Raw genomic sequence first — 22,271 nt, 5'->3', positions numbered from 1 at the left:
TTAGATTGTAACCCGTTAATTTATTTACTTTGTTGTTCTTAAATAAATTTATTTTATTAATTTTTCATTTACATAAATTTATTTTATAAATTTGATTTAGAAAATTTATTTTATAAGTTTAATTTAAATAAGTTTATTGTATGAATAACATACTTCTAACCAAATACTATGAAACCAATCACTAAGTCTAGTAGCATCCATAATTCTTTCTTAAACAAAATGATACACTCTGAACTCATAAAAACATTCAAACAATTAACACAAATTTAAAGGCTTAACAAAATGAATAGCCGAAAAATTACAATAACATGAAAAATAAAGTTTGAAATTGTAATAGAAAATTATTTTTGAAGTCAAACGATTGACATTTATGTATATAATATAAGATTATTTACTTGCTTTTTACATTGCCAAACTTGTTAGTCAAGACTTTACTCAATTAAATATTAAATATTTAACTTGTTAGTCAAGACTTCTATTAATTATTTTTCTTATAAATTACAAAAATTTTAAAGAAAAGAATATTACCAACAATAATAATATATTTAGAAGAATATATGTAACTGTAATTTTTAATATTAACTAATTCAGAAAATTAAGAAAATTATAAAAATAAAATAAGATTGAGGAACATCACATAAAGGCTTTCATCTTCCATTTTCTCCCCTATATATATATTAATTTACCACCTATACCTATATTGGAGGTGAAAACTAGCTTGAGGATTATAATTTATGGTTAAGATTTTTGGGGTAAGATTAGGGCTAAAACTTAATTTTTTATTTAATTTCTTGAATAATTCATCTGTGATCTCACTAGTGAACTAGTCATGTATGTCAAGTGTTGTGATTTTTAAAGTTCATTTGCAATGCTTTAATTGTAATATGTATTGAATAATTTTTTTAAAAAATTCCTTGAAGGATCCAACAGGAATGAAATAAACATGTGTGTAAATATTATGATTTCTACTACTTATTTGAAAATATTTTAATATAATTTTTTTGAATAATAGTTTGTATTGATTATTTATAATTTTTGGATGATCTAATTGTAATATTTAATATAAATATATATTAATTATATGTACAAAAAAGTGTGATTGGTAAAGCACATTTGGATTGAATTTACAATGAAAAATCGATTATAATGATTCACATAAGAAAGTTTCATAAAAAAATTCATTCACAATTTTGATAATTTCCTAAAAAAATTTAAAACCGGGCTTAAATGTGCAAAAAAATTAAAATGATGACCAAAGTCTTAACTTACCACAAGTTGATGGTAAATAGAAGATATCGTTGAAAATTATAGTTTACAAAAAAATTGAAATTGGGCCTAAAGTTAAATATTCAATATTGAAGTCAAAACTTATAACCTACCCCATGCACGCAACCATAATTCTATAAAAAATTTAAAATGAGGGCTCTAATCCAAAACTTCAAAATGAGCATCTAAATTTAAAAAGTTAAAAATGACGCCCAACTTTATAATTGATATTTAGGAAATATCAGTCAAGCATAGTAGAAAAATTTGTAATTAGTATGTATAAAGCTATAGTTTTCTCCCACGGATTTTCATTTTCATTATACAACTTTTCATCTTCTTCCTCTGCTACTTGCACATTTCATTTTTCACATCTTGATTGTTTAGGTAAAAAATTTCTTCCCTTCATTACTTTTCTTAGTTTGTTGTCGATCATTTTTCAATTTTAAAATGAACTTAGGTATTCATTAATACTAACCATTTATATTCATGTTATTTAAATTGTACGTACTGGACAATGACATGAGATAACAAATAATTTTAGATTCTTAGAATGTTTTGGGTGGACCAAGAGACCTCTCAAATACTTATTTTCTCATGGTAGTTCTTTCACTAAGACTTACTTGGAGAGCGTATGAAGAGTTGAATATGAAGAGTTGTATGCAAAAAGCTACTCTAAATGAATTTAAATTCACTAATGAAGGCAAAAAGGCAACGTTGTGATCAAAGATTATGACATAAAAGAATGCATGCTAGGACAAAGATATAAGAAATGCTAAAATAATGAAGACTTTGAAGATGATTAGTTAAGTCTTAAAAAAATCTTCTAGATATGTTGTTTAGGTTATTATTGTTAGTATTTGTGACCTACACATAACCCTATTATATTTTGTTTATGATATTTGGATTATTAATATTTATGTTCTATCGATTATTCTTTTATAGTTTATTATATCTTAATTTACTGCGATATAAATATTAGATTAATAAATGTCCTTTTAATATGATATGAATTCTATATCTCTAAGTACGTGACTAGTATTATATCCTAAATATCCCTAGTCGACTGTTATTATTATGGGACAATAATAATGCATTAAGACTAGTGTGTTTATTGACTGATAATCACATCTTATTGATCATAGGTATAGTGATAGTAAAATCAAAAACATAGGTAGATGTAAATATACATGGTGCTGGAGAGACCAAATGTGAGATTTTACATGTGTGTTGATAAGTAATTCTCACAGTGATAATGATGTAATGGTGCTTCAACTTGAAATCATTATATTTCTATATGATGATTAATATACTCTGATATTACATTAAAAGTTGCCTTTGACCGGGTAATGATGAAATTGGACTTTAGATGTATAATAAATCATATGAGAAATATGAATGATCTAGAAATGATTTAACCTTCCTATTTGGAGTAATATTATTGGCCTCTTGTGCGAGCTAGACTATGAAATACGTGGCGCCGCGCTCGAATGTTGATTTGGAATGATAGTCTACTCATTGATCAACGAACGCGCGATTAAACCATGAAGAGGATGACACATAACCTGCCTTGAGTTTAATCTATAATATATAGTTAGATGGATTATATTATATTGTACATTATTCACGAAAGGTTTAATCGATCACCGATTTAATTATTATTATTTGCGTAGCAATGATGTATTTCTGGATGCCACTCATTATTTATAATTTTAACATGAGATATTTAATAATTTGCCAACATAATAATAACCTATAAGGTCGACGCAAAAAGAAAGTTTTGAGGAATATTTAATTTAAACTCAAATTTGAATTAAATATGAATTTTTTTATTATTTAATTTTAATTAAGTTGGAATTAATTAATAGATTAAATGAAATTCAAATTTATTATTATTAAATTAGAAATTTAGTTATTGGATAATTAAGTGAGACTTAATTAGACAATAAATTAGAATTTAATATTTAATATGACTATATTATTGGATTAGGGTTATAACTCATTTTTTTTCTCTCATATATAATCTCTTTTAGGGATGAATTAGGTAACTAAGGTTTTATAACAAAACCCTAGTAGCAGAGGGAGAGAGAGAAGAAGAACGAGTTCAATTTCCGGTGCTAGTACACGCCTCCTCCGTACCGGATTTCGTGTGGATACCTATACGGCGTAGATCGTTAAGGCGAGATACGTGTTGTTGGGTTAAAGAAATGATCTCTTTTTGACAACCATAACCTTAAAACACTTTAAGGTAAATATCTCATCCGCAAATTAAATATTTTTTCGCATGGATCCTGCGGTGGGTTTCAGTTTTTATCTGTTTTTACGGTTTTATTTATTGTTCCGTTGTGTTTTTATATCCCGAAACCCAACAGTGGTATCATAGCTACTTGCGAAAGGTTTTAATTCATTTTTGTGTTTACTGATTTTGTTGATAATATCATGTATACATTCTGTCATGACTATATGTTTGCGATTTGTATATTATGCATGTGTTGAAATCTTACATGATAGATATTATGATACACTACAACAAATTTAATATTTGCCTACCAATAATTTACCTACCATTGTATATTGGTAGATAAAAATAACTTTTACTTACTATTATTTATATGCATAGATTATTGGTAGATAAATGTTACAGCTTTTAAATTTTTTTTGAAATAAACTATTTCTGGGCCCACCAGTAAATCTCCGTATCGAAGAGAGGCGGTTAAAAGTCCCCCCACAATATGTTATTCTGTTAAATGCCTATAACCTCTACAATATACCCCTAAACTTTTTACATTTGCACGAGACGTGTCAAATTCCTTTTAAAATATTATAGTTCCTCGTTATAATCACGCCATCCAATCCAAACTCAACTTTTATGTATCTACAATAATGACACAGCTTGCCAAAACATGTATTACGGGCAATTTTAATTATGAATTACCACTAGACTCTTTAGCAATAAAAGAAAATCACCACAAAATATTATAAATTGATTTTTAGAAGCGATTGAGTAATTCTAAATAATTTGATTGAGCTTGAATTTGTGAGATTTTAATATAACTCTTTCTCTTCTCGTGATATTATCTAGAAAAAAGACGGGATTATAATCGAATCATTATTTGAGATCGGTTATAAAAATCAGGAATTCATTTAACTCAATTTTGTATCAAAAAATGAGTACTCAGATAACTAATCGGATATAATTTTTTTCATCAATTTTATTATTTCATATATAGTTATATACTAATAAAAAATAAAAATTATCTGATAATAATAATAGATTAATAACGAACTCTAAATAATAAAGTTCATACATAAATTACTTGTTTGATAATTTTTGGCAGAATTATCAAACATAAATTTTAATAATAAATCATGTATCATATTTAATAAATATCAATAAATTAGGAAAAAAGGTAAATCCAGTGATCCTAAACCGTTTGATCCAAATCCAAATATTAAAAGAATATATACTACTCAACATTTTAGGTTCAAATTCCGCCAATAACAAATATTTATATTATTATTTTACACTACTCAAACTCTCAGGTTCGAACCCCGTCAACAACAAATACTTATATTATTATTTTTACGATATCCAACTTCCAGGTTCTAAATATTAATGAAGCACAGCTTGTAAAGTTAGTACTTATTAAAAAGAAATTTCCTGCTTCTTTTGGATGAAAAATCAAATGACCCCGCTTGTTTTTTTGTGAAAATATTTCAGGAGGCTAGTGTTCGTGGCTATCTTTCAGGGATTATGATAACCGTCACTCTGATCTTTCTCCCTAATATATGGCTTGACGCCTTGACCCACATCTATTAGACTACTAATATTTCCATTCTTAAAAGTCACAGATACGTATCATTTTTTAAAAACCAGTACGTCCCTATTACAATTGCTAAAGATGACATCCATTAGAATGAGATGTTGCCATGTTGAGATCGTCTATGAATTAGAGGTGATTTTTATCTTATTTTCTCTTATAATGCTGTTTTTACTTGCTAATGATAAAATTCTGGGCTTTTAAGTTTTTCAGAATTTTTTTGGCAATTGGCTTGCGATGAATGGGCTCTCATCTATAGTTGGACGGTATGATTTATTTGCCTTTATTCTATTAACCTGATTCAAAATAAATTTTGTTTCTTCATGTCATGTGGTTTGAAACCACAACAGAGTTCTTATTCAGTTTTTTAAAATTCTCCTCATTGTACAGGAGTTTAGGCATTCAAAAGTTCGGAACAACGGAAGGACAAAACTGAATTACCAATTAGTTTCTATTAATGGGCTCATTTAAATATTTTGTACCAAGGATGAGTCTGGAGATATGTAGATCAGGAGACATCAATACTTTTATCTTTGTAATATGCATAATTCAGAAAATTTCAATATATCACTTTGCTCTTAGTTCTCGAGCTCATCTTATTTTATTTGTGTAATTTGAAATTGTAGGACAAAGTAAAATTGTATTAGTTTCTGCTGATTAATTTTTTTATGCAACAATTCAGAAATTTATGAAAAAGAAATGTTATTTACAAATGCTTCTTATTTATATCCAAAAAGAGTGGGGTATATACATGAGCAATGAAACCTAATATAATTTAAAAATTTATTTGAATTATAAAAATTTATATATGTCATTTTTTGAGCTAATAAAATAAAATCTATTTACGAGTATAAATTATGATCTTCTGTTTCTTGGTGCCACATGGACCATACACAAGTTTACATGTGGCTCATCCGTAACATGCCATGTGGATCATCCTAGTTAACGAAGTTACTGACACATGCTGATTCACTATGATGACTTATGTGCGTGTGGGACCGTTAATATATTTACCTACCAATATACATTAGTGTAGGTAAATAGTCTTTCTTTATCAACTTTTACCTACCAACCACTACCAATATTATATTGGTATGTAAAACACTTTATTTACCAATAAAAGAGTTTTACCTATATTTAGAATTGGTAAGTAAATGTCAAATTTCTTGTAGTGATATTATGCATGTGTTAATGATTAGCCATGATAAATATGATGATATTATATATGTTGATGATCTTCCATGATATATATGAAGATATTATGCATGTGTTGATGATCTGAGATTACTTCTATTATGATTAATTATGTATGGACAGAATAGGGGACTGGAAGATACTGTATGTATATGATACAATGATACAGACATGAAGAATCAAGCAGAAAGTTTCTGTTTTGATTATGATGTTTTTTTCAAAATTTTCAGCGGAGTTTGTTTTGTAAAATAGTGTTTCATATATGTTCCACTTGATATGATTAATTAGATTAATAATAATAAGTATATAATAAATTATATTAATATATGTTATTTAAGCATGGTGGATGGTTATGATCTTTAGACATTAGATTAATGTTTTTTAATTGTGATTTTAGTTTTTAAATACGACTTGCATGTCATTTTGATTCATGTAATATTAAATCTCGAATGTAACTCGAGTTCTTCTTGTAAGTTCATTAGATTAGTCTTTTATATTTTATTTATGTAATGTACCTGAAGACTTGAAGACTAGAAAAAGGAGTCCATTGAATGTGATCCAAGAAAGCTATACAAGGAAGCAAATAAAGTAAGAAGACATATGATTTAATAGATAGTTGTATTTATTTACTTAACCACCTTAGATTGACCATGATCTTGATCATGAGATTGATGAAGATCACATAGGATGGGGCCATAACCTACCATATTTATTTTATTGCACTTTACATATATCATGTGATGAATGAATCTGTAGAGTAGTTAGAATGATGTATGCTTAATTAGATTAGCAATGTATGTATATACTAGATAATTCACCCATGCAATGCCTGCTAATTCACCTATACATCACCTTCTTCTTCCTGGTCAAAGTCCAAAGTCAAAACAACTTTCGACATCTTCCTCCCGTGGTGTGAGTTAGAGTCCGTGGAATCATCTTCCTTAACGTGGACTCGTTTCTTTTTTCGAGTACTCTTAGCCCCTTTGGTTTCTTCCAGTGATGCTCTAAGCACTCTCTCCTCCAGTTTTAACTCTTCCCTTCGTAGCTTTATGACCTTGAGTTTCAGCGCATCGACTTCCCATTTTTTGGTCCTTTGTTCAGTCTCATCGGCCTATTTTGATTTTCCCTTTTGCTTTGGCGATCTTTTCTGCTCTCAGCTTTCTTAGCATCTCCTGTTCTTCAGGAGTTGGGACTATTTCGGCTTCCTCATCAAAATCAGCTCTCGTATTTCGAGGGGTAATCACAGATTGCATCGTAGGATTATAAGAAACCTTGTAGTCTGTTTAGGTCACTGAAAAAAGTTCATTAATATGATCATGCCTCAGTGAAGAATAAAGATTAAAGACTTTCAGGGTTTCAAAAATGATAAAGATTTAATGTATAAGTGCTACAATAAGATTTTAGTGTATTGTCATTGATGGAAGATAGACAGTGTTCGAAGTATGAAAATCTGAAGAATTGAAGACATGGTATAGATAGAGGTTAAAGAAGACAGCTGCAGTCTTGAAGTTATGCTCACTGACGGGAGTTCATTTATATGTTCAAGCGTCGGTGAAGAATAGTGAATGAAGTATTCAAGATTGTAGTATCAATGAAGACGTTGTCTAAAGTACCAGAAAGGATTTCAGTGAAAGTATAGTTGTTTATTCACAGTCAGTGTTTGAAGCGATAAAGTTGTTGCAAGTTTAACAATGTAATCAAGACTATAATACGAAGATTTGAATCGGGGCCAATCATCTGTGAACCAGACCCGTTGCACTAGGCGTCAACAGTTTGTGAAAGGAATCTGGATATTATTTATAAAAGAATTTTTAAGTTGAGAAACATACTTGAATTCAACGTTTATCTGTTAAAGGAAGAGAAGAGGTGCGCGGGGTATAAACCTAAACTCCTCGAGGGACTAGTGAAACTCAAAGTTTAATTTTTAAATTAAATAAATTTATTTAATAGACTTTAATATAATTTATTTAATAAACTTAAAATGATTTATTTTATAAATTTTAAATAAATTTATTTTATAAATCTAAATTAGTTTATATATATAAGTTATATTTTAAAGTTTATTTAATAAATTAATTTAGTTACAATTTAAACTTAAATAAAAAGAAAAAGAATAAAAAAGGAAAAAGAAAAGAAAAGAAAATACAAAAAGGAAAGAAAAAAAAATAGAAAAAGGAAAAACAAAAAAGGGAAAAGGAAAAAAAAAGAAAAAAATAATAATAAAAGAAAAAAAGTAACCACATAGGTCGCAGGTTGGAAACAATCAAATGATCACATTTGATTGGTGGCACGTTGTGGAGTACATAAAGAACAAGTTAGTTTCTGTTTTGTTAGTCACCATCTAGTTTTTGTTAGTAGCACGTTATAACATTATTTCTCATCTCAGCTCTCTCATCAATCAGACATTATTGATAAAAAATTTACACAAGCAGCAGATCAGATTCAACAATTTTGAAGTTATTTTGTTCATCTTCTCTCCCAAAAGAGGTGAAGGACTGAAGCAAAGAGGAGATATACACACAAATCTATATCATTTATTCTTCCCACCGAAATAATGTTATAATGCCTCATTTAACTCTTGTATATTCATAGGGGCATTATAAACATTACCCGATAATTAAATTCTTAAACAAACAAAAGCTAGAACATTGTATATGATTTAATTTGTTGATCTTTGTAGAAGCTAGGAACTTTATTGTTGTTAGATTGTAACCCGTTAATTTATTTACTTTGTTGTTCTTAAATAAATTTATTTTATTAATTTTTCATTTACATAAATTTATTTTGTAAATTTGATTTAGAAAATTTATTTTATAAGTTTAATTTAAATAAGTTTATTGTATGAACTTAATTTAAATAAATTTATTTTATAAAGTTAACTAAATTAATTTAATACTTAATTTATAGTAAATAAAAATTTCTAATTTAAATTATTTATCTTCAGATTTTTTTCTTTCTCTTTTATAGCTGCCAATTTTTTAGACCGTTTAGTGCCATTTTTAAGTTTGTATACAGGATTTGGTACCATTCCTTTACCTGCCAATTTCTTATAATTAGCTGCAATTTGAACAAATAGCGAATGTATCCGGCGAAACCAAGCGCAGGATTACTACGCGGGTTGACAGATCGTGAAATGCACGCGTGGTCCTACTCCTAGACTTGCGAACGCGAGCCTGGTTTTCTCTTTCCTGCAATCTGTGCAGCTTGTAGTCGCAGGATACATGAATTATACACTATATTTCTTGACTACATCAAAAATACTTAAATATAAACTTTGAGTAACATACTTCTAACCAAATACTATGAAACCAATCACTAAGTCTAGTAGCATCCATAATTCTTTCTTAAACAAAATGATACACTCTGAACTCATAAAAACAATCAAACAATTAACACAAATTTAAAGGCTTAACAAAATGAATAGCCGAAAAATTACAATAACATGAAAAATAAAGTTTGAAATTGTAATAGAAAATTATTTTTCAAGTCAAACGATTGGCATTTATGTATATAATATAAGATTATTTATTTGCTTTTTACATTGCCAAACTTGTTAGTCAAGACTTTACTCAATTAAATATTAAATATTTAACTTGTTAGTCAAGACTTCTATTAATTATTTTTCTTATAAATTATAAAAATTTTAAAAAAAAGAATATTACCAACAATAATAATATATTTAGAAGAATATATGTAACTGTAATTTTTAATATTAACTAATTCAGAAAATTAAGAAAATTAGAAAAATAAAATAAGATTGAGGAACATCACATAAAGGCTTTCATCTTCCATTTTCTCCCCTATATATATATTAATTTACCACCTATACCTATATTGGAGGTGAAAACTAGCTTGAGGATTGTAATTTATGGTTAAGATTTTTGGGGTAAGATTAGGGCTAAAACTTAATTTTTTATTTAATTTTTTGAATAATTCATCTGTGATCTCACTAGTGAACTAGTCATGTATGTCAAGTGTTGTGATTTTTAAAGTTCATTTGCAATGCTTTAATTGTAATATGTATTGAATAATTTTTTTAAAAAATTCCTTGAAGGATCCAACAGGAATGAAATAAACATGTGTGTAAATATTATGATTTCTACTACTCATTTGAAAATATTTTAATATAATTTTTTTGAATAATAGTTTGTATTGATTATTTATAATTTTTGGATGATCTAATTGTAATATTTAATATAAATATATATTAATTATATGTACAAAAAAGTGTGATTGGTAAAGCACATTTGGATTGAATTTACAATGAAAAATCGATTATAATGATTCACATAAGAAAGTTTCATAAAAAAATTCATTCACAATTTTGATAATTTCCTAAAAAAATTTAAAACCGGGCTTAAATGTGCAAAAAAATTAAAATGATGACCAAAGTCTTAACTTACCACAAGTTGATGGTAAATAGAAGATATCGTTGAAAATTATAGTTTACAAAAAAATTGAAATTGGGCCTAAAGTTAAATATTCAATATTGAAGTCAAAACTTATAACCTACCCCATGCACGAAACCATAATTCTATAAAAAATTTAAAATGAGGGCTCTAATCCAAAACTTCAAAATGAGCATCTAAATTTAAAAAGTTAAAAATGACGCCCAACTTTATAATTGATATTTAGGAAATATCAGTCAAGCATAGTAGAAAAATTTGTAATTAGTATGTATAAAGCTATAGTTTTCTCCCACGGATTTTCATTTTCATTATACAACTTTTCATCTTCTTCCTCTGCTACTTGCACATCTGTTTCATTTTTCACATCTTGATTGTTTAGGTAAAAAATTTCTTCCCTTCATTACTTTTCTTAATTTGTTGTCGATCATTTTTCAATTTTAAAATGAACTTAGGTATTCATTAATACTAACCATTTATATTCATGTTATTTAAATTGTACGTACTCGACAATGACATGAGATAACAAATAATTTTAGGTTCTTAGAATGTTTTGGGTGGACCAAGAAACCTCTCAAATACTTATTTTCTCATGGTAGTTCTTTCACAAAGACTTACTTGGAGAGCGTATGAAGAGTTGTATGCAAAAAGCTACTCTAAATGAATTTAAATTCACTAATGAAGGCAAAAAGGCAACGTTGTGATCAAAGATTATGACATAAAAGAATGCATGCTAGGACAAAGATATAAGAAATGCTAAAATAATGAAGACTTTGAAAATGATTAGTTAAGTCTTAAAAAAAGCTTCTAGATATGTTGTTTAGGTTGTTATTGTTAGTATTTGTGCCCTACACATAACCCTATTATATTTTGTTTATGATATTTGGATTATTAATATTTATGTTCTATCGATTATTCTTTTATAGTTTATTATATCTTAATTTACTGCGATATAAATATTAGATTAATAAATGTCCTTTTAATATGATATAAATTTTATATCTCTAAGTACGTGACTAGTATTATATCCTAAATATCCCTAGTCGACTGTTATTATTATGGGACAATAATAATGCATTAAGACTAGTGTGTTTATTGACTGATAATCACATCTTATTGATCATAGGTATAGTGATAGTAAAATTGAAAACACGGGTAGATGTAAATATACATGGTGCTGGAGAGACCAAATGTGAGATTTTACATGTGTGTTGATAAGTAATTCTCACAGTGATAATGATGTAATGGTGCTTCGACTTGAAATCATTATATTTCTATATGATGATTAATATACTCTGATATTACATTAAAAGTTGCCTTTGACCGGGTAATGATGAAATTGGACTTTAGATGCATAATAAATCATATGAGAAATATGAATGATCTAGAAATGATTTAACCTTCCTATTTGGAGTAATATTATTGGCCTCTTGTGCGAGCTAGACTATGAAATACGTGGCGCCGCGCTCGAATGTTGATTTGGAATGATAGTCTACTCATTGATCAACGAACGCGCGATTAAACCATGAAGAGGATGACACATAACATGCCTTGAGTTTAATCTATAATATATAGTTAGATGGATTATATTATATTGTACATTATTCACGAAAGGTTTAATCGATCACCAATTTAATTATTATTATTTGCGTAGCAATGATGTATTTCTGGATGCCACTCATTATTTATAATTTTAACATGAGATATTTAATAATTTGCCAACATAATAATAACCTATAGGGTCGACGCAAAAAGAAAGTTTGGAGGAATATTTAATTTAAACTCAAATTTGAATTAAATATGAATTTTTTTATTATTTAATTTTAATTAAGTTGGAATTAATTAATAGATTAAATGAAATTCAAATTTATTATTATTAAATTAGAAATTTAGTTATTGGATAATTAAGTGAGACTTAATTAGACAATAAATTAGAATTTAATATTTAATATGACTATATTGTTGGATTAGGGTTATAACTCATTTTTTTTCTCTCATATATAATCTCTTTTAGGGATGAATTAGGTAACTAAGGTTTTATAACAAAACCCTAGTAGCAGAGGGAGAGAGAGAAGAAGAACGAGTTCAATTTCCGGTGCTAGTACACGCCTCCTCCGTACCGGATTTCGTGTGGATACCTATACGGCGTAGATCGTTAAGGCGAGATACGTGTTGTTGGGTTAAAGAAATGATCTCTTTTTGACAACCATAATCGTAAAACACTTTAAGGTAAATATCTCATCCACAAATTAAATATTTTTTCGCATGGATCCTGCGGTGGGTTTCAGTTTTTATCTGTTTTTACGGTTTTATTTATTGTTCCGTTGTGTTTTTATATCCCGAAACCCAACATTGGTATCATAGCTACTTGCGAAAGGTTTTAATTCGTTTTTGTGTTTACTGATTTTGTTGATAATATCATGTATACATTCTGTCATGACTATATGTTTGCGATTTGTATATTATGCATGTGTTGATAATCTTACATGATAGATATTATGATACACTACAACAAATTTAATATTTGCCTACCTATAATTTACCTACCATTGTATATTGGTAGATAAAAATAACTTTTACTTACTATTATTTGTATGCATAGATTATTGGTAGATAAATGTAACATCTTTTAATTTTTTTTTGAAATAAACTATTTCTGGGCCCACCAGTAAATCTCCGTATCGAAGAGAGGCGGTTAAAAGCCCCCCCACAATATGTTATTCTGTTAAATGCCTATAACCTCTACAATATACCCCTAAACTTTTTACATTTGCACGAGACGTGTCAAATTCCTTTTAAAATATTATAGTTCCTCGTTATAATCACGCCATCCAATCCAAACTCAACTTTTATGTATCTACAATAATGACACAGCTTGCCAAAACATGTATTACGCGCAATTTTAATTATGAATTACCACTAGACTGTTTAGCCATAAAAAAAATCACCACAAAATATTATAAATTGATTTTTAGAAGCGATTGAGTAATTCTAAATAATTTGATTGAGCTTGAATTTGTGAGTTTTAATATAACTCTTTCTCTTCTCGTGATATTATCTAGAAAAAAGACGGGATTATAATCGAATCATTATTTGAGATCGGTTATAAAAATCAGGAATTCATTTAACTCAATTTTTTATCAAAAAATGAGTACTCAGATAACTAATCGGATATAATTTTTTTCATCAATTTTATTATTTCATATATAGTTATATACTAATAAAAAATAAAAATTATCTGATAATAATAATAGATTAATAACGAACTCCAAATAATAAAGTTCATACATAAATTACTTGTTTGATAATTTTTGGCAGAATTATCAAACATAAATTTTAATAATAAATCATGTATCATATTTAATAAATATCAATAAATTAGGAAAAAAGGTAAATCCAGTGATCAGAACCGTTTGATCCAAATCCAAATATTAAAAGAATATATACTACTCAACATTTTAGGTTCAAATCCCGCCAATAACAAATATTTATATTATTATTTTACACTACTCAAACTCTCAGGTTCGAACCCCGTCAACAACAAATACTTATATTATTATTTTTACGATATCCAACTTCCAGGTTTGAAATATTAATGAAGTAGAGCTTGTAAAGTTAGTACTTATTAAAAAGAAATTTCCTGCTTCTTTTGGATGAAAAATCAAACACTACAAGAAATTTACAATCAGACAACACTTGACAGACAATGGTTAAAAAAAATACCGTCGTCCTAAAAAATCATATAACGGTGAATTGAATTTGCAAAAAAAACAGTTGTGTGAGCTCCAGAATAGACAACGGATATCCATCTTTTTTAAACTGTTGTACAAGTTGTATCCTCTCATCGAGTCAGGCAACGGATTTTTAAATATAGTGTTGTTGTAGATCTTTAACACAACGATTACAAACCGTTGTTACTGTGTTAACGTATAGGGTTAGAAGACAACGGTTTTAACATTACATTATGTAATTCAGACAAGGGTTTTTTAGAAAGGTTGTCCTCTAAACCATCAAACAACGGAATGAAAACAGTTGTTTGAGGAATTTCAATGGGTACCACGTATTGAGGTGGCAGCACGTGATAGGTGGTAAATCATTCACAAGGATTGCTGAGGTGGCGAAATGAGAGCCCTTCATTGAAATGAGATTTGATATCGGCCGTTAGATCGAAAAATAGCTAATATTCTTATACAACGGTTTTATGTTAAAACAAAAGTGTTGTCTTAGTTAGTCTCATACAAGCTTTTAGGTATTACGTTGTGTAATTCATACAACAGTTTTTAGAAGGGTTGTCTTAAAAACCTTCATACAACGGAATAAAACAGTTGTCTGAAATAGTTATTTTATAATTTAAATGGGCACCACCTGATGAGGTGGCAGCGCATGATAGGTTGTAAACATATTACTCGGATTGCTGAAGTGTCACAATGACAGCCCTTGATTGAAATGAGATTAGATATTAGCCGTTAGATTTAAAAAAGCTGATATACTTACACAACGGTTTTATAATAAAAAAAAGCGTTATCTTAGTTTGTCTTTACACAATGGTGTTTCGAGGAAACCATTGTAAAAGTATTACTGTATAAAATGAGATTCCCGATAACAAAGTTCAATTTTTAAATGATTTTTTCGATGATCCAACCGTACGGATGTTAAGATATATCAATTTTAGTCATATGAAAAAATTATTAAAAATTTTAAAATTCATCTTGCATGTCAGGATTAGAAAAATCTGGTAAAAGTACCCCTCCCGACAACGAGACTCGTTCCCGATTTACAGGATTAATTTTTTAAAATGATTTTTTGACGATCCAACCGTACGGATGTTAAGATATATCGATTTTAGTCATAAGAACAAATTATTAAAAAATTTGAAATTCATTTTGCATGTCAGGATTAGAAAAATCTGGTAAAAGTACCCATCCCGACAACGAGACTCGTTCCCGATTTACAGGATTAATTTTTTAAAATGATTTTTTGACGATCCAACCGTACAGATGTTAAGATATATCGATTTTATTCATAAGAAAAAATTATTAAAAAATTTGAAATTCATTTTGCATGTCAGGATTAGAAAAATCTGGTAAAAGTACCCCTCCCGACAACGAGACCCGTTCCCGATTTACAGGATTAATTTTTTAAAATGATTTTTCGACGATCCAACCGTACGGATGTTAAGATATATCCATTTTAGTCATAAGAAAAAATTATTAAAAAATTTGAAATTCATTTTGCATGTCAGGATTAGAAAAATCTGGTAAAAGTACCCCTCCCGACAACGAGACTCGTTCCCGATTTACAGGATTAATTTTTTAAAATGATTTTTCGACGATCCAACCGTACGGATGTTAAGATATATCGATTTTAGTCATAAGAACAAATTATTAAAAAATTTGAAATTCATTTTGCATGTCAGGATTAGAAAAATCTGGTAAAAGTACCCATCCCGACAACGAGACTCGTTCCCGATTTACAAGATTAATTTTTTTAAAAGATTTTTCGACGATCTAACCGTACGGATGTTAAGATATATCGATTTTAGTCATAAGAACAACTTATTAAAAAATTTGAAATCCATTTTGCATGTCAGGATTAGAAAAATCTGGTAAAAGTACCCCTCCCGACAACGAGACTCGTTCCCGATTTACAGGATTAATTTTTTAAAATAATTTTTTGACGATCCAACCCCACGGATGTTAAGATATATCGATTTTAGTCAGAAGAAATAATTATTAAAAAATTTGAAATTCATTTTGCATGTCAGGATTAGAAAAATCTGGTAAAAGTACCCCTCCCGACAACGAGACTCGTTCCTGATTTACATGATTAATTTTTTAAAATGATTTTTCGACGATCCAACCGTACGGATGTTAAGATATATCGATTTTAGTCATAAGAACAACTTATTAAACAATTTGAAATTCATTTTGCATGTCAGGATTATAAAAATCTGGTAAAAGTACCCCTCCCGACAACGAGACTCGTTCCCGATTTACAGGATTAATTTTTTAAAATGATTTTTTGACGATCCAACCGTACGGATGTTAAGATATATCGATTTTAGTCATAAGAAAAAATTATTAGAAAATTTGAAATTCATTTTGTATGTCAGGATTAGAAAAATCTGGTAAAAGTACCCCTCCCGACAACGAGACTCGTTCCCGATTTACAGGATTAATTTTTTTAAATGATTTTTCGACGATCCAACCGTACGGATGTTAAGATATATCGATTTTAGTCATAAGAACAACTTATTAAAAAATTTGAAATTCATTTTGCATGTCAGGATTAGAAAAATCTGGTAAAAGTACCCCTCCCGACAACGAGACTCGTTCCCGATTTACAGGATTAATTTTTTAAAATGATTTTTTGACGATCCAACCGTACGGATGTTAAGATATATCGATTTTAGTCATAAGAAAAAATTATTAGAAAATTTGAAATTCATTTTGTATGTCAAGATTAGAAAAATCTGGTAAAAGTACCCCTCCCGACAACGAGACTCGTTCCCGATTTACAGGATTAATTTTTTAAAATAATTTTTCGACGATCCAACCGTACGGATGTTAAGATATATCGATTTTAGTCATATGAAAAAATTATCAAAAAATTTGAAATTCATCTTGCATGTCAGGATTAGAAAAATCCGCTAAAAGTACCCCTCCTAACAACGAGACTCATTCTCGATTTTCAAGATTAATTTTTAAAATGATTTTTTCGATGATCCAACCGTACGGATGTTAATATATATCAATTTTAGTCATATGAAAAAATTATTAAAAAATTTAAAATTCATCTTGCACGTCAAGATTAGAAAAATCCCGTAAAAGTACTCCTCCGAACAACGAGACTCGCTCCCGATTTACTAGATTAATTTTTAAAATGATTTTTTCGACGATCCGACCGTACGGATGTTAAGATATATCAATTTTAGTCATATGAAAAAATTATTGAGATATTTTCCTATCAACATAGTAATTTTTTAAAATGATATTTTCAAAAATCCAATTGTATTGTGATATATCGATTGTAATCATATAAAAAATTATTCAAAAAATTATAAATTTATCTTGTATGATTTTATAATGAAAATTAAATAGAAGTGCAATTCCAAAAATTAAGACTCTTTCTTGATTAAATAATTAATTTCTTAAAAAATATTTTTAGGATCATCTTGCACAATGTTAATATATATTAACTTTAGTTATGTAGAAAAATAATTTAAAATTTTCAAATTTGTTTCAAATGATTTTATATAAAAAATTATGTGAAATTATTTAAAATAAAAATTATTCTGTTAATATAGAGTAAAAAAATAGGTATTTAATTATAATATATAATTAAGAAAAATAATTTATGATTTTTTCATTTTTCACAAAATTTTTTATTTCCCCCCTTTAATTTTCATTTCCCTCTCCCTTCTAATTTTCATTTCCCCCCTTACCTCTCCCCTTCTCCTTTGTTAGATCTGATCGGTTCTCTCTCTCCCTACTCTTTCATCTCTCTCCCACGACTCTTCTCTCTTCTCTCTTCTCTCTCCTCTCTCCACCTTCTACCTGGTTTTGCTTAAAATCACATGAATTAAGTGTGTATTATGATGGATTTAGGTTTTTGAGTTTTCAAACCCTAACCATCTCACTCACCCAATCTTGTTTCTCTTTTACAAAATTGCCTATGAATTCAGCTCAACTATTAAGATTCAGTTCAAGGTTAGGTTCTATATTTGTTGTGCTTAATTTACTCCATGGGTTTCGTCTTTTGAGGCCTTGGAGAAGAAAGAGACTGAGATTTTCCCTGTCCGAGATGGTACAAGTAATATTCTCAAGCACAATGAGATTCTGGTTCCAATTAGAGGATCCCAACAACTAGATGAAATTCTAAAGGAGTTGAAACAAAAAATCGGCAAATTAAAGTAAGCTAGATGTTGATTAAGCTCAATTTCTTTTGATATATGGTTACATTTTCTTCTCATCTACTGCTGTATGTTTTTGCTTTTGAAATGCTAGTGTTTTATGCTAGTGCCTTTATCCCCAAACCCTTAATGCTGCTCTTAATCCCCAAGCCATGGTTTTTCTCCAACAAGCACAGGTCCTCTTTCCATCTCTCTCTCTCTCACTCTCTCCCTCTCCACCCTCTCTACTCTCTCCCTACCCCTCTCCACCCCTCACGTATGTTGTGACTGTAGCTGTTTACACGCCCCCTGTTTACACGCCCCCTGATTGACTGTGGAACTGATACAACGATTAATGGACTTTTGTTGTTTGAGGGTATTGAAGGCATGTTATGATGCTTGTCATTCAACTTCAACAGCTAAACTTCTGATACCACAAGGAGAGTGGCTGACTGCTGAGCTTGATTCCTGCTCTTTCCGCTGCAATCGTTTTAATTAGAGTTTGAAGGAATACAATTAAATCAGTAGATTGTTCTTGATAATATTGGGGGAATGTTGTTGTTGTTTATCAGGTAGTAATATGTACTATTAAGATTATGTTTACTAGTGTATATCATGATATTTTTAGACATTCTTTTATTCATTTTAAGTATATTTTAGTTTGAAAATATATTTGAAGAAATTTATGATTAAGTAGTAATTGTTTAATTACTATATTTAATTTGATTACTATAATTTAATTTTAAGTAGCATATGAAGTAATATGAAGTATGAGTAGTTTTTTTTCTTTTATTAAAAAGTATGTGATTGTGGGTTTTTTAATTATATGTAGATTTACCGAGTGTCAAAAATTAAGTTCACGTGTCATTCTTGTCATTAGCACTGCTTATGTCTTGTACAGGGCATCTTTATTCCACTCATGAATGAAAGATGTGAACATTAGTATTCTACCTCATGGCTGCTCTTGTTGTTGTACATTGTTGCTGTAAGTTTTCGTGGACTTAAAGGACCTGAAATTCCAGGGGCACGGCGTGAAGGTTTGGCTGCAAACCACCCTGTTGTTTTGGTACCTGGCCTGAGTAATGTGTATCATGTTCAAATATAACCTAACAGGCTAACAAACTAAGGACCCAAACATAATAAATCAAACTATCAAAGCCCGAAATAGCCATGCTAAGATAAAATCCAGTTTATAGCCAAACCAATCTAATATGTGTCAATATATATAACAAAATAACAGGGATGATCCCCTTAAATTCTCATGTGATGTTTTTTTTAGTTCACGGTTTCTGTTCCTGATGCATGTATACATTTACTCTCTCGTCAATTGCTTTGAAAGAATAGAATTAAAAGTTTGATTGTTTAAATTAGTCATTGTTCATGTAAGGTGAATATAAGCTTTATATTTTGTATAGCCCATACATAAACTAACACAAATGTTTTTTTTTCTGATGAATGTTTAGGCAAGGCAATCACTTATCATCAGAGTACTTTTTCCTATGCTTGCTCATCCCCGTCATCCTGTAAGTTCTTATTCTCTACTTTATCTTCATGTATAAACATATACAGATTAATGTTTGAATCATTTCTTGAAGAAACTAATATTTTAACTTCTACTAAAATCTAGCCAATATTGGAGAAACTAATTAAGGTCAGAAATAACTTGTAAGATATCGTCAAAACAGAAAAACAATCGCTAATAAATTAATAATGGTGATTTAAGATGTTAGGCTGCTTATTAATGGCTGTAATTTCCGCCAGAACCTTAAGATTAATTTAAAAATGTGATTTTGTTAATGTTATATATGTATCAGCTCTGGAGAAGAGACATCGAGTCCCCTCTGCCTAGAATCGGTTTAATAAGTGAGTATCGATCAGACCAACATTGTCAGTATAAATGCATACATAAATATATATCTGTGATGATATATGTGGGTGTGAATATGCAGGGATGAAATTCAACGAATCAAAGCAGCAAATCCAGATATCAGCCACAGAGAAGCATTTAGTGCTGCGGCTAAATGTAAGTATCCCCTTGTTATAAATGAACATCAGGGTTCGGACTTCTTGATACAGTGATTAGGCTAATATGAAAAAAGAATTCTCTCTTTTTACCAATTTCACTTCATCAGTGGGCACATTTTCCACCCATCCATTTTGGTCTCATGACTGCTGATCAAACTACTGCCAAGAAGATCTTGAGTTTTAGGTTGAGTTGAACATTGCAACCTTTATATTATTATTTTTAGCTTGGAGAGCAATGTCGGTTTAGAATAGTGATAATATTTATTGTTTGCCCAATACTGCAACTTTCTGATGATGGTTGATTGAAATTTAAGTTTAAGAACAGTCTTAATTCTTTATGATTGAGATTCTGTTTCAGGAATTTGAGCCACCTGTACCTGTTCATCCTGAGGTAGACCCAAAAACAGTAGCTTAAGTTATTCTGGGGGGAGGTGCTGGAACTTGTCTGTTTCCACGGACTAGCAGAAGAGCTAAACCAGCTGTAAGTGATTATTTCATGTGTGTTTGTGAAATAGTTTTTCCTGTGGTTGCTTATTATACATTCAGTTTCTTTTAGGAAGTATGTATTATTTGAAATGCAGAAATTGTTTCACATGGAAGTAATTATGAAGATTATATGTAATGTTTGGTGAGGTAGCAGAGACTTACAAAGATTTTGCAGCTAGCCTTCCTGAAGATGAGTGCCGGTTATGCGGTTTATGACTATGATTTTGTTACCTTAGAGAATTAGCACAAGAGCAGAATTTTATTCATTTCATGGTAAGTACAAAATACAAGGTCTTAATTTTGCTTTATTTGCATTCCATTTCATTAAGTTCATTTATTTCTCATGTGTATATGGTTGCAAAGGTGTCCTGATACGGAGCAAAATGATTTACGCAAGCTCTGACAGATTCAAGAGGGAACTCGATGGCATCCAGTTTGAGTTGCAAGCCACTAATCCAATGGGACTTGATGTTTTCAATAGCTGAGCCAATTAAAATGTATAGAGAATCTTTAAGTTATACTTCTAATTCTTGTAGAGAATTTTTGTATTGTAAATTTAATTTCAATTGTGAAATAACAATTGGATTGTCATAATACAATTTAATTTTAAAATTGGTTTATTTCAAACAATGAAATTAAATTTGTAAATAGTTGTGTGAAAGCCACTTAAAAAATGATGAAAACCGTTGTATGTCTCACTGCACATATTTTTTTAAAAAAACTGTTGTCTTTTAATATTTTTTGCAATGTTTTAAATCTTTTACTCCATTGTCTTTTAAAAAAACATTCATAAAAGAAGCTTATAAACAGTTGTTTATGACAATATCGTATAAGGTAACAATAATGGTTTTTCTACAAAACCATTGTTGTTAAGTTAGATAGACAATAGTTTAATAAAGAAACAGTTGTTTTAAAAAAGTTCCAACAATGGTAAATATAGAATACCCGTTGTGCCTTCTTGATTGTAACAACTATTAAAAATGGTTGTCTAATTTCTCTTATAACAAGGGTTAAAACAACCGTTGTCTTTTAACCGTTGTCTGGTATTCTATCACACGAGTGTTGGATAGACAACGGAAACTATACATGTAACACAACGGTACAAAACTGTTGTATGATTGCAAATATGTTGTAGTGAAATGACCCCGCTTGTTTTTTTGTGAAAATATTTCAGGCGGCTAGTGT

The 22,271-nt window shown here is 29.2% G+C and overlaps 1 long non-coding RNA gene across 3 annotated transcripts; it reads left to right on the top strand.

The window, feature by feature from the left end:
• Positions 1–18,777: 18,777 nt before the first annotated feature.
• LOC141678956 (uncharacterized) lies at positions 18,778–21,294 on the top strand. 3 transcript variants are annotated; one of them, XR_012557970.1, is made up of 7 exons: positions 18,778–19,147; positions 19,477–19,612; positions 20,039–20,098; positions 20,390–20,438; positions 20,525–20,598; positions 20,959–21,081; positions 21,182–21,294. It is a non-coding gene; the product is annotated as an uncharacterized LOC141678956 (long non-coding RNA). The 3 variants fall into 3 exon arrangements; XR_012557971.1 differs by lacking the exon at positions 19,477–19,612 and having other exon boundaries at positions 18,780–19,147; XR_012557969.1 differs by lacking the exons at positions 18,778–19,147; positions 19,477–19,612; positions 20,039–20,098 and having other exon boundaries at positions 20,345–20,438.
• The last annotated feature ends 977 nt before the right edge of the window (positions 21,295–22,271 follow it).

This window comes from Apium graveolens, chromosome 8, assembly GCF_009905375.1.
Source record: "Apium graveolens cultivar Ventura chromosome 8, ASM990537v1, whole genome shotgun sequence".
In the NCBI taxonomy this organism is placed as follows: Eukaryota; Viridiplantae; Streptophyta; class Magnoliopsida; order Apiales; family Apiaceae; genus Apium; species Apium graveolens.
The sequence above is the reverse complement of the archived record's forward strand: the minus strand, read 5'-3'. Positions and strand labels throughout refer to the sequence as shown.